Source organism: Jatropha curcas, chromosome 11 (genome assembly GCF_041381405.1).
Source record: "Jatropha curcas cultivar XTBG-Jc1 chromosome 11, XTBG_Jcur_1.0, whole genome shotgun sequence".
Taxonomy (NCBI): domain Eukaryota; kingdom Viridiplantae; phylum Streptophyta; class Magnoliopsida; order Malpighiales; family Euphorbiaceae; genus Jatropha; species Jatropha curcas.
Window position 1 is genome coordinate 25,738,076 of NC_143161.1, and position 12,871 is coordinate 25,750,946.

Below are 12,871 nucleotides of genomic sequence, written 5' to 3' on the forward strand. Positions count from 1 at the left end.
CATCTTTCCAAGGCTCAATTCATTTATAAATATTTATTCGTCATTCATTGATTTGCATAGACCTGTGTATTTCAGGGTGCACACCACTACTGTTGACCTCATGCCACAGAGGTGCAGAAGCCCCCTATTTGGTTGATCCTAGGTTCCCCTCACAACCAAACCCAAAAATGGTGCTTTAAACACTGAAAAGGTAAAGAAGAAGATGAAGAAAGCGTTTAAAGGTCCTCAGGAACTACCTTTTGTGATTTCTTTGACGATTTGCTCAAAAATGGATGAAGGGAAACCCAACACTTCATCCTTGATCCAAAATCTGAGATTTGAGATTAGAGTTTATGTTTTTAAGATTCTGATTGTCTACAGGGGGTTTTTGATTGATTAACAACAAGTTCTCAACTCAAAGCCAAGGTTTCATCAAGTTGCCTTTAGATTTCTTGGTTGAGTTTTCAAAGTGCAAGAGTTTCCCCTTGTTTCCAAAAGAATCTCCCTTTTAACACACGTCCCAATTCCTATTTATAGGCAAATGAGGGTGGGTGGCCTTATTTTAGGGCTGGCGTGGCAAAAATACCACTGTCGAGCCCCACAATAGGATCGGGCCCACTTTTACAAAATTAGATGGAGTGGCATACAAAACAAGGCGGTGCATCGGGAAGTGTGTCTCGTGGGCTCGAGGCCCTTCTCGAGCCGGGTTTCGTCGCGAAACGCCCCATAACCTGAAAAAGTAAAAATGGTTAAACACATCGGTAATCTCAACTACGGACCATTGATCTAAAAGCTAGGGCGATCGGGAACCCCGATCCAATTTTACAGAAAAAAATGATGTATTATCACTGAACCTTTTTAAGACAAAATTTAAGCGTCTACACCTGCTAAAACCATCAACAATAGAAAAATAATTACGAAAACTTGTACATGAAGCAATAGGTGAAGGCCCCATAGATCAAGATGTATTATTTCCAAGCATGAGATACGAAATACATTCGGTTTTAGAAAGAAAGACGACTAGGTTTGCCTAGGACAAGTGTGACACATATGACATGAGTTTTGAGTACATGTAGGTATTGAAAAATGATGAAAAATAGTTTTAAGAATAGCATGGGAAGGGTGTCCAAAGTGAGCATGCCAATTTATTCGGGCTAGATTTAACTCCAAGGGAAGCGAATATGATGAGAATATGATATAGGCCATACAAGCTAGAACCAATCATAAAGATGTGACCCATGTGATGTTCCTTAACAATAAAGCAATCGAAAAACATTAGAAATTAGCAATTATTATCACGGCAGAAGCGACAGATGGAGATAAGATTTTTTTTAATAGCTGAAACTAATAAAACATGATTTAGATGAAAATGATTATTCTGAAATTGGAAATTCACTTTACTAGTATGTGAGATAAGTAATTTTTGACCATCAACAATAAGAATGGAGTCATTACCAGAATAATGTTGAGGATCAGAAAGATTGTCAAGTTAGGATGTCAAATGATGAGATGATCTGGAGTCAAGACACCAAAAAGAGTTATGAGGTGATGATGTAGCTTTCGCAGTGTAAGCATAATTCCTTCATTGTGGGCATTGTCGAGCTGTAGGGCGATTGCATAATTGACAAATGACCATGGGATTAATTGAGGGTCGTGTTGGTAAGAGAGAAGGTAGAGATGTAGCTGGTGTGTAAGGCCTGGGTGTGTATTTAGGAGGATGATAATTTGAAGTATGAGATCGATTGCCACGATAATTTTTCCCTCTTGACTGATGAAAGGAACCACGTCTGTAACATCCCTTCCCGGTCCACCCGTAAACCCGAATAAACCGAGTCGAGACGTTACAAACTGGTTGACTGTATGGCCTGACATGCTGAAGTCATAATGTATATTGAATATAATATCATGCTGATGTTGTTTACAATAATAATGTAATTTATATTTACAAAACATGATACTAGTGTCAAAATGAAATGGGCCCAACTGTGTGCCCTGTACATGCCATGAAAAGGATAGACAAAAGGTACACATCCAAATGAGTAGCTACCCTGAAGACTGAGTCTTCTACAGATGAACTGCAGCAGTTGTAAGCTGACTCTCTACGGTCCAATCTCAAAACCTACGAGTTAAACAGGTAACTCGCTGAGCAAATAAAGCTCAGTGGATATCTCAACAGATAAAGAAACAATTAAACACATACATGTATAGAAAGAACCATGTAAACACATATGGCACATATAAGCACACACATCATGATACTTTCATGATACCTTGATTATCTTTTGTACTGTTTATAATACTGTATAATTCATGAAATGTTATGTCAAGATATCTGTATGGCTCCATAAGGTTATAGTGAAACCGAAGTGATAAGAAAAACTGTATGAAAATGGATGAATACTGTATGCTTGGCTGCTATGGCCCATATATAATCATATCCACTCAACGGCCTGTAGCCGGAGTATCAAACTGTATGGGGTGCAGATCTGCTATCCTATGTCGCGACATAGCCTTATCTACATGGTTTCTACCTAACCTCAATGGAGCATAATGTTGGTATGTCAATAATATAACACAACATCATATTAATAGTTCATAACTTCATAATGTTTATTTGATTTCACATCATTTGCATGCTTGCATGTTGTTTTAATACATGATTTAATGTTGTATTTTGGTATTTAGATGATTGGAGGCATATAAGTGAAGCAAAGGAATACAATTGCATTGAAAAAGAAGTCCAAAAGTGCATGAAAACACAAGTCGCGAGCGTGCCTTGCAAGGTCGCGAGCGCGTAAAGCACCAGATGAGAGACAGTGAGTTATCGGGCACAAGTCGCGAGCGCGTAGAGTGCAAAATGAGAGACAGTGAGTTCCCAGGCCAAATTCGCGAGCGCGCGATGAAGGTCGCGAGCGCTTACAGGCCAAGGGCTAAGTACGCGAGCGCGCACTTGAAAGTCGCGAGCGCGAGAAGTGCCAAATGAGAGTCAGAGAGTTTTAGGTAAAAGTCGCGAGCGCGCATTTGAAAGTCGCGAGCGCGAGAAGGCAACGCGAGCTCGTCATGCGATTCGCGCGCGCGCTTCGCGTTTTCCAGTCTGCACAGTCTGTACTCTTTTGGATGATTCAAAAACCCATGTAAAGCTAACACATAGAGGAACAAATAACTCTTCTATGACACTTCCTAATTCCATCATTAAATGGGGTCAAAATCAAGATGAAGTTACTGGTAAAATTTCCAGCAAGCCCTGTTTCAGCATAAACTCACTATTTACTTCATTTATTCAATACCTCCCCTGTTCTCCCCTGTTTCTCACCATTACCAGTCCTCCCACTCAACATGAAGCAATATTGTCTCATTAGCAACGCACCACACAAATTCTCATGCAAAGAAAATGGTAAATGAAAAGAGATATCAAACCTTTACTCCAAAAGCTTGAGCTCTTCTTTAACTTCCTTTTTCTACTACCTTTGAACTCACTTCACCTATAAATAAGAATTCTTATGAATTCTAAAATAATAGCACCAATTGATTCAATTATGAACTTCAAGAAGGTTTACTTACTTGGATAGAAGAAAAATTGAAGTTAAGGCTTAACTACCATTAAAATTGAAAGGAAGGTGGAAGAGGAAAGGAAGAAGATGAAGATAAGCATGAAAAATGGGAAAGTGAAGTGATAATCACGGGTAGGCCATCAAAAATCAAAGGATTTTATGTAAAACTTCCTAAATGGTACCTCAATTAGCAAAAGGCTATCACTTAATACCCAAGCTTGATCTTTTAATGCAAATAAATCCTCACCCATATGCTTTGATCTTTTTCTCTCACTCAAGTAACTCCACTTATAAACCCATTCTACCCCAACCGGGTTTGGTTCAACTCGACTCAACTCGACTACTCAACTCTATGCTAAGACTCGACTCGGTAGGATGTCACAACGTCCTTGCTGATTTTTGGGACGGTGCGGTGGACGATTTCCTTGTGAATGTTGTGGTTCAGATGGAGAGGTATCGGAATTTTGTTTGGTTTGAGGTAGCAAATTTGTTGTATAGGCAAAGGCATCAATATTGGGTTTGGTTTTATTTTGGAGATGTTCTTGAAGAAGGAGATCATATAGTTCATCAAAGGTAGTTGATGGACGTAGATGAAGTGAGGTGATAAATTCCTTGTATTCAGTCCCTAAGTTATTAGTTACTGATTCTATGAGATCCTCATCACTAACCTGCACACCAGCCACAGCCAGTGCATCTACTATTATTTTGGCTTGGAGAAGATTTTAAAAAATGGATTTATTAGTGTCTTTTTTTAGAGATTGTAACTTGTCGCGAAGATTGCGAATATGGAGTTTGGATTGGTTAAGAACCATTTATCAAATTGAGGCCATGCATCTTTTGTTGTTTGACAGGGAAGAAGAAGTAGTTGAATTGAAGGACTAACTGTGGCCCTAATCTAGCTAAGTATAATTTTGTCCTTACGTTTCCTTATGGAGAAGGCAGATTTATCATTTTCAGATGGAGGGGAGTCCGTTAAAAGATGGGCATGAAGATCATGAATTTCTAAGACATCAAGGAATTGAGATTTCTAGCAAGGATAATTGGATCGATCCATTGGAGTTATGAAGAGATTGGACACATTAAAGTTGGAAGGAATGGAAGGAGTGGTGGAATTATTGGAAGCGGATGAAGTGATCGAGCTATCTATGGTGGCAGATTTAGTGGACATGGTAGTAATAGTATGAGAAACTTAGATGGAGAGATGGGATAAATTGAGAAATAGATTGGATTAGAGCTTGGATACCATAAAGAAAAATGAAATACACTTGATATGTGGAAGATCCACTTACTGGTTGTATTGTATTGACAGTACATATAGAGTACATTTATGGTATACATATGGAAAGGTATATAATTACAGATTTAATGCTATAATTTCCAAATATCAAGTAATATTTGATCTTAGCCTTGATTTGTTGTCTATGTTTTCTGATTGCCTTTGTGACATCCTACTGAATCGAGTCGTTGCATAGAGTCGAGTCGAGTCGGGCCGAACTAGAACCCGGTTCGAGCCATTTAACTCCAGAGTGGGGTAGAATGTGATGTAACTTAAATAAGTAAGAGAAGTGGACTTACTTGCATAAAACAAAAAGATTAAAGTATAAGGAGTAGGACTTACTTGCACTAAAATATTAAGTTGAGGTATTAAAATGTAACATGTAGAAAATGTAGGTATTATTTGGTAATTGTACCATACAATTAAAGAGATAGTTGGGAAGTATACGAGACTTCCATTTCAGTTTGCTTTCTTCATTTTCTTCATCTTCATCTTCAACGTCTTCTTCATCTTCATCTTCCTCTTTATCTCCTTCATCTTTCTCTTCATCTCCTTCCTTTCTCCATCAATTTTCATGTGATTTAAACACTAAATTCAACCTAGAACTCTATCCAAGTAAGTAGCTTTTGTTAAAGTTCATACTTTTGTGATATTTTAGATGATTTATAAGAGTTATTATGTATAGGAGAGGGGAGCTCAAAGTAGGAGGAAAAGGAAGTTAAGAAGAAGCTTTAAAGCTCTTTTGGTTGAAGGTTTGATATCTCTTTTAGTTTTTCACATTTTCTTGCATGAATACTTGTGTAGTGTGTTGATAATGAAAACATATATTACTGAATGTTGAATTAGAGGTCTGTAAATGGTGATAATGCATGGGATGAATTGAATGAATGAAATAGATATTGAATTCATGCTGAACCAAGTTTATTGGACCACTGACCAGTAACTTCACCCTGATTTTGACTCTATTTAACGATGGAATTAGGAAGTGGTATAGAAGAGTTATTTGTTCCTATATGTTTTATCTGTCCATGAGTTTTTGAATCACCTAATTTGGAGTTATAAATTGAGAGATATGACCAAAATAGTACAGACTGTGCAGGCTGGAAATCAACAGTCTGGACGGACTGGAAGTTGCTCATTTCGGTAAATATTTGACTACCTTACCAACGTAATTAAGAGATGTGGTAGAAGAAAAATTTGTAGCCTAATGTGTTATCTAACCATAGAATGTAGAATCACCTAAATTGGAGTTATAAATTGAGAGCTGTGACCAACATAGTATAACCTGTGCAGGCTGGAAACCAATAGCTGGGCAGGCTGGCAGTTGCTACTTGAGCTTAATATTTGACTACCTTACCAATGTAATTAAGAGATGTCGTAGAAGACAAATTTGTAGCCTAATGTGTTATCTAACCATAGAATGTAGAATCACCTAAATTGGAGGTATAAATTGAGAGATATGACCACAATAGTACAAACTATGCAGGCTGGAAACCAACAGCTGGGCAGACTGGCAGTTGCTACTTGAGCTCAATATTTGACTACCTTACCAACGTAATTCAGAGATGTGATAGAAGACAAAGTTGTACCTTAATGTGTTAGCTAACAATAGAATTTAGATTACTGCAATTGGACTTCTGAATATAGAGTTATGCTAGAATTTGTGAAACATGTGCAGGCTGCCCTGTCATATTTCAAGGCTACATTAGAAATGTTGTTGGCATGCATATGTAGCTTCATGCAACCTAAGATTTACTACTGAATTTGAACCTTCTGAGTTGAGTTACATTAACAGCAATAAATTCCTTAAACTGACTGGTAGAAATTAAGTGATCTAATGATTGGTACAAGATGCCTCACGGGTGCATCAATTAGATTTCCATGCAAATTATCACTTGTGTGCTTTTACTTCGATTTATCTATGATATCCTCTTAAAGCATGAAAGAATCAGACAGCATACAGGTAAACAACATGGGTTATGAATTTGATGAAGAATTGAATATGCTTTTGTTTTGTATTCTTGAAATACCGATAATATGCTCCATTGAGGTTAGGCAGAAACCATGTAGATAAGACTATGTCGCGACATAGGATAGCAGATCTGTGCCCCATACAGTTTGGTACTCCGGCTATAGGCCGTTGAGTGGATATGATTATATATGGGCCATATCAGCTCAGCCATCCAGTATTCATCCAGTTTCATACAATATTCATACAGTTCTTCTTATCTCTTCGGTTTCACTGTAACCTTATGGAGCCATACAGTTCGGAGATTATATTATTTCTCACTTATATGATGTAAAAATTTCATAAGTCATACAGCATAATGAACAGTAAGTAAACTACTGAAAAGCTAATGCACTTGTGCTTATATGTTTATTTATACATTGATATCATGAAAGTATAATGATATGTGTGCTTGCATGTTTATTTATAAGTTGAGATATCCACTGAGCTTTATTTGCTCAGCGAGTTACTTGTTTAACTCGTAGGTTTTGGGTCTGGACCGTAGAGAATCATCTTACAACTGCTGCAGTTCATCTTTTGAAGATCCAGTCTTCAGGGTAGCTACTCATTTTGATATTTTAATTCTGTCTATATTTATCATGGCATGTACAGGGCATATAGTTGGGCCCATTTCATTTTGGACACTAGTATAATGTCGTGTAAATATTAAGCACAGTACTAATGTAGAAAGCAACAACATGATAGTATAGTCAGTATACATTATGATATCAGTATGACAGGACATAGAGTCAACCAGATTGTAGCGTCTCGACTCGGTTCATTCGGGTTTACGGGTGGACCGGGAAGGGATGTTACAGCCTTGATCTTAGGTGTTGGATTTAAAGGGAGGGGAGAGAATAAAAAATAAAATAAATACTCAATTAAATATTGAACTTCATTTGAAATATTTATTTTATTAGGTACTAAATTGAAACTTTTACAACTCAAAAAAAAAAAAAAAAAAAACATTACTCACACAGTCTCACCACGCTCGCACACACCTCACATGTCTAATCTCTCTTTAGCTTTGCTATGTGTTGTCAAACGGGTTGCATGCCACCTATTTATAAGCAAAGTGTCTTGGGTGCAAAGACAATTTCAACGGCTAGAAATTGGCCACTTCCTCCACCAATTTCGAAGTGACACATGGATTTGCTTTTAATATATTTTATTTCCTTTTTTTTTTTTACTTTAATTAGTGATGAATTTTAACACTCCCCCTCATCACTAATTATATTTCTTCATAGATTCTCTTGAGACCATACCAAGTAGCTTTTGAAACTCTTCCATTTTTGCATTAGGTAATCCTTTGGTGAAAATGTCGGCCAACTGATCTTCTATCTTCACCTTCATTATCTTAATCTCATCTTTAACTACTTTCTCTCTTATGAAGTGATATTGCACCTCCACATGTTTAGTTCTTGCATGAAATACTGGATTCTCAACTAAGCTAATTGTTGACAAATTATCATAATACAATGATATTGGATAATTAATTTCTTTTTGCAAGTCCTTGAGCAACTGTACCAACCAAGTGCTCTCTTGTGCTGCCATTGTTGCTGCTCGATATTCTACTTCTAGAGTTGAGAGTGACATTGTCGGTTATCTTCCACACCGAGTAATTATTCCAGAACCCAGACTAAATATGTAGCCAATTGTTGATCTTCTTATGTCATAATCACCGGCATAATTAGCATTAGAATAGCCCTCTAATTTGCAATCAACTTTGCCTTTGTAAAATAACTTGAGATCAAGTTTTCCCTTAATATATCTCTAAATTCTTTGAACTGCTTCCAAATGAGGCTTTTTCAGATTTTGCATGAACTGGCTTGCTACTCCAACTGTGAATGCAATATCTGGTCTTATTAGTGTCAGATAGATTAAACTTCTAACTGTCTGTCTGTACATTTTTGAATCCTCTAAATCTTTGCCTTCCGAAATACTTAGTTTGGTGTTCACCTCAATTGGAAGAACAAGAGATTTACAATTGAACATTCCGTACTTTTGAAGTAGATTTTTGCATACTTTGGCTGACATAGAAACACTCCCTTCTTTGTGTGTTCCACTTCTAACCCGAGAAAGTGATTCAATTCTCTAAGTTCTTTCATTTGAAAACGAATTGATACATTCTCTTTTGTTTTTTGGATCTTAGTTTCATCATCTCCAATCATGATGAGATCATTAACATATTAGGACGATTGCTAGCTCCCCTTCTCAAGCTTTGAAAAATAAACTGGAATCAATTGGCGTAACTGTATAACCATTATTAATAACGAACTCAGCAATTTTTCCATACCAAGCTCTTGGAGCTTGTTTGAGTCCATATGGTGCCTTCTTCAACTTGCAAACATGTTGAGGATAAAGCTTATTTTCAAACCCTTGTGGTTGCTCCATGTAAACTTCATGATCCAACTCTCCATTTAGAAAAGTATTTTTCACATCCATCTGCCACAGATTCCATGACTTACACGTTGCAAGTGCAAGTAAAACACGAACAGTTGCAATCTTGGCTACTGGACTAAATGTCTTATCATAGTCTAGTACATATTGTTGTGAAAATCCCCGAGCTACTAATCAAACTTTGTATCTCACAATTGATCCATCTGGCTAAGTCTTGATCTTGTAAACCTATTTGCACGATATGGGCTTTACATCTCTTGGCTTTGGAACTAATCCCATATTTGATTTTCTTCCAAGACTTTAACTTCTTCCATCATGGCGTGTATCCATTTTACTTTCTGGGATGCCTCTCAATAGGATTCTAGTTTTTCAACTTCCATGAGTGCAACATTAGCATATTTAGGATTTAGCTTCCTCTGCCTAACCGATTTTCTTATTTGTGGTGATGATGGTTGTGGTGGTAATAACTCTGTCATTGGTTGATCTTCTAATGTACTTGTTGATTAGATCTCCTTTTGTCTTCATTGGTAAACACTTGTCTGCCATGGCTTTTCTTGTGGTGCTGACTGGAAGCAGCTTCAGTGCTTCTTGCAATTCTTCTGATGGTTCTTCAAACCTTTGTTGCAGTCTTTCCTCTACCTCCATGGTTTGAGGTAGTGCCACATACTCTGGGGTCCACCAGGATGATGTCTCATCAAATACAATATTGTGTGAGACATAGCATCTACCATTATTAGGATCACAACATCTCCATCCTTTTCTAGTTTCATCATACCCCACAAAGATGCATCTGATCACCTTTTTATCAAATTTGCTTCGAAGATGATCAAGCACTCACAAAGATCCCTCGGGTGGTGCCACAATCTGTTCTACGCACAACAATATTTTGAACTACTTCAACAAGTCTACATGTAAGATACACAAACACATAACAAACATAACCAAATACTTTGAAGTGACTTACAGTGGCTCTCATTTTTATCAATTTCTCAAATGGAGACGCAAATTCTAAATTCGGTTGTGGAAGCCTATTGATTATATGAGCTACTGTTCTCATACATTTGCCCAAAATCGGCTGGGGACATTTTTAGCATGCAACATACTTCGACAGACCTCTACAAGGTGCTTATTTTTCCTCTCAGCAATTCCATTACGTTGTGGTTGCTTGGACAAGTTAATTGTCGTTGAATCTTGCATTAACAAAGATAAGTAGAGAACTCATGAGAGGTGTACTCATCGCCATTATCTATCCGAAGGCATTGAAGTTTCTTCCCTACTTCACTTTCTACCATCAGCTTGAATTCTTTGAATTTTGCTAGAGTTTCAGATTTTTCTTTCATAAAGTAAACCCAAACGTATCTAGAGTAATGATCAATAAATGTAACCATATAATGCATACCATTTACTGATGACTGTTTTACTTTTCCAAATACATCTGAATGAATCAACTTTAGTGGTTCTTTGGCTTTGAAAGTTGAATCCTCATATGGTAGTTGATGCGCCTTCCCATACTGACATCCTACATATACCGTTTCAATATGAACATCAAGATTCGGTACTCTAAGTGAAGACTTGTTCATCATTAACTTCAGCTTATAATAGTTGACATGTCCAAGTCGTGCGTGCCACAAGTCCACCGTCTCACTGCTTCTTATTTTGTCAACATAGGCCTCCTCAGCTAGCATCACATACATGGAGTCTACTTTTACTCCTCCCATTTCAGGTGTATCAATAAGTTTAACCTGTTGACATACCTTGACATCATTTGGGCCGAAAATAACAAATTTGCCGGAGTCTGTCAATTCTAAGATCAATAAAAGATTTTTCTTCATTCTTGATACTCTGTAGACATCCTCTAGCTGCACTTGCTTTTTATTATGACAACAATCAATTACCATAACACCAATATGGGTAATTGGTAATTTTGCATCATTTGTTATTACCACAACTCGCTTGCCTTTGTATTCTGAAGCATTGTGAAGCTTGTCTTTATCTCCTGTCATATGACTAGAACATCCAGAATCAAAAATCCAGTCTTTCTCACAATTTAGTCTATGAGAATCAATAGCACTAGAAGCTTGCTCTTCTTCCTTCACTAATGCCATGAGACTGGGTACTTCAATTACTTCTAAATCGAAATAATCTTTTTGCATTATTGTTGTACATGTACAAAATGCCTCAAGATCCCATTCTGGCTCATTTTGCTAACATCTACTTGTTATTACCGCATTACTTTCTTCAGTCTTTTTATTATGCCAACATTCTCTAGCATAGTGTCTCTTCTTGCCAGACAAAACACTCATCATTTTAACGTCAATGGGTTTAGACTGTCAAATATTCTAGAATTGTCGTTGTTGAGCTCCTCCTAATTGGAAATTTCCTCGTCCCTGGAACTGTCTCTATTGAGCTCCTCCTAATTGAAATTTTCCTTGTGCCTTCCTCCCTATCTTGCCACGAACTTGATTCCTCCTGTTGGTAAAGAGCGCCACCTCTTCTGTATTTGTTGAAACTCCAACCATTTGCTTTGCTAGAGTTTCTTAACTTGCCAAGAGATTCTCCAACTCCTCAATTGAAGGTTGTGTGGCCCAACCTTGTACTACAGTAATAAATCCTCTATATTGGGGTCATAAGCCGTGAATAATTATTTGCCTCATCCTGTCATTTTTTATTCTGGATGCCTCATCCAGTTCTGCATGCCTCGTCCAGTTCTGCAATTTCTCTATAAAGAGACTTCACTTTGTGAAATATTGGCTAATTGTCATATCACCTTATGCGATTGACATTAGCTCACTTTTTAAAACTTATATTCTCATATCATTTTTCTTTGCAAAGCAAGAGGCAAATGCATCCCAAGCCTCTTTTGGTATGATGACTTCTCTGAATCATTTCATCTTCAATTGTTGCCTTAATAGCAAACATACCCTTCCCTACTTTAATTTTCCATTTCTTTAGAAGATTACCATCATCTTGCTGTGGTGGTGTGGTCTCCGTCCCAGCAACAACCTCCCAAAGGTCTTGACCTTGCAAGTATGATTCCGTGCAGGTCTTCCATATATTGTAATTATTATTGTTGAGCTTTTTTATGCTCCCAACATTACTTGATTCTGACATCCTGTCTTGATTTTAGCAGCCTCATAATTTACCAAGAAGGTGTGGTTCCAAACCAACAGACTTCACAGTTTCAAACTGTGCACGAGCAAAATCTCAACAACTCAAACCAAGTAATAGACCAAGAAAAAAATTTTCTGATGTAGAAGGTCAGTCTAAGCTACAACCACAGAGCATACTCAAGAAATTCTTGATTTATTACTTGATTTGGCCAAAGCCTTAGCTCTAATATCACTTGTTGGATTTAAAGGGTGGAGGGAGGAGAGAATAAAAAATAAAATAAATATCCAATTAAATGTTGAACTTAATTGAAAATACTTATTTTATTAGGTACTAAAATGAAACTTTTACAACTAAAAAAAAAAAAAAATATTACTCTCACAGTCTCACCACACTTGCACACACCTCACATGTCTACTCTCTCTTTGGCTTTGCTATGTGTTTTTCAAACGGGTTGCATGCTACCTATTTATAAGCAAAGTGTCTTGGTTGTCAAGACAATTTCAATGGCTGGAAATTGGCCACTTCCTCCACCAATTTCAAGGTGAC

General features: G+C 37.2%; 1 long non-coding RNA gene across 1 annotated transcript; it reads left to right on the forward strand.

The window, feature by feature from the left end:
* The first annotated feature begins 5,284 nt into the window (after positions 1–5,284).
* On the forward strand, positions 5,285–7,350 carry LOC149492822 (uncharacterized). The gene is made up of 3 exons (XR_016318667.1): positions 5,285–5,421; positions 5,492–5,558; positions 7,300–7,350. It is a non-coding gene; the product is annotated as an uncharacterized LOC149492822 (long non-coding RNA).
* Positions 7,351–12,871: the final 5,521 nt, after the last annotated feature.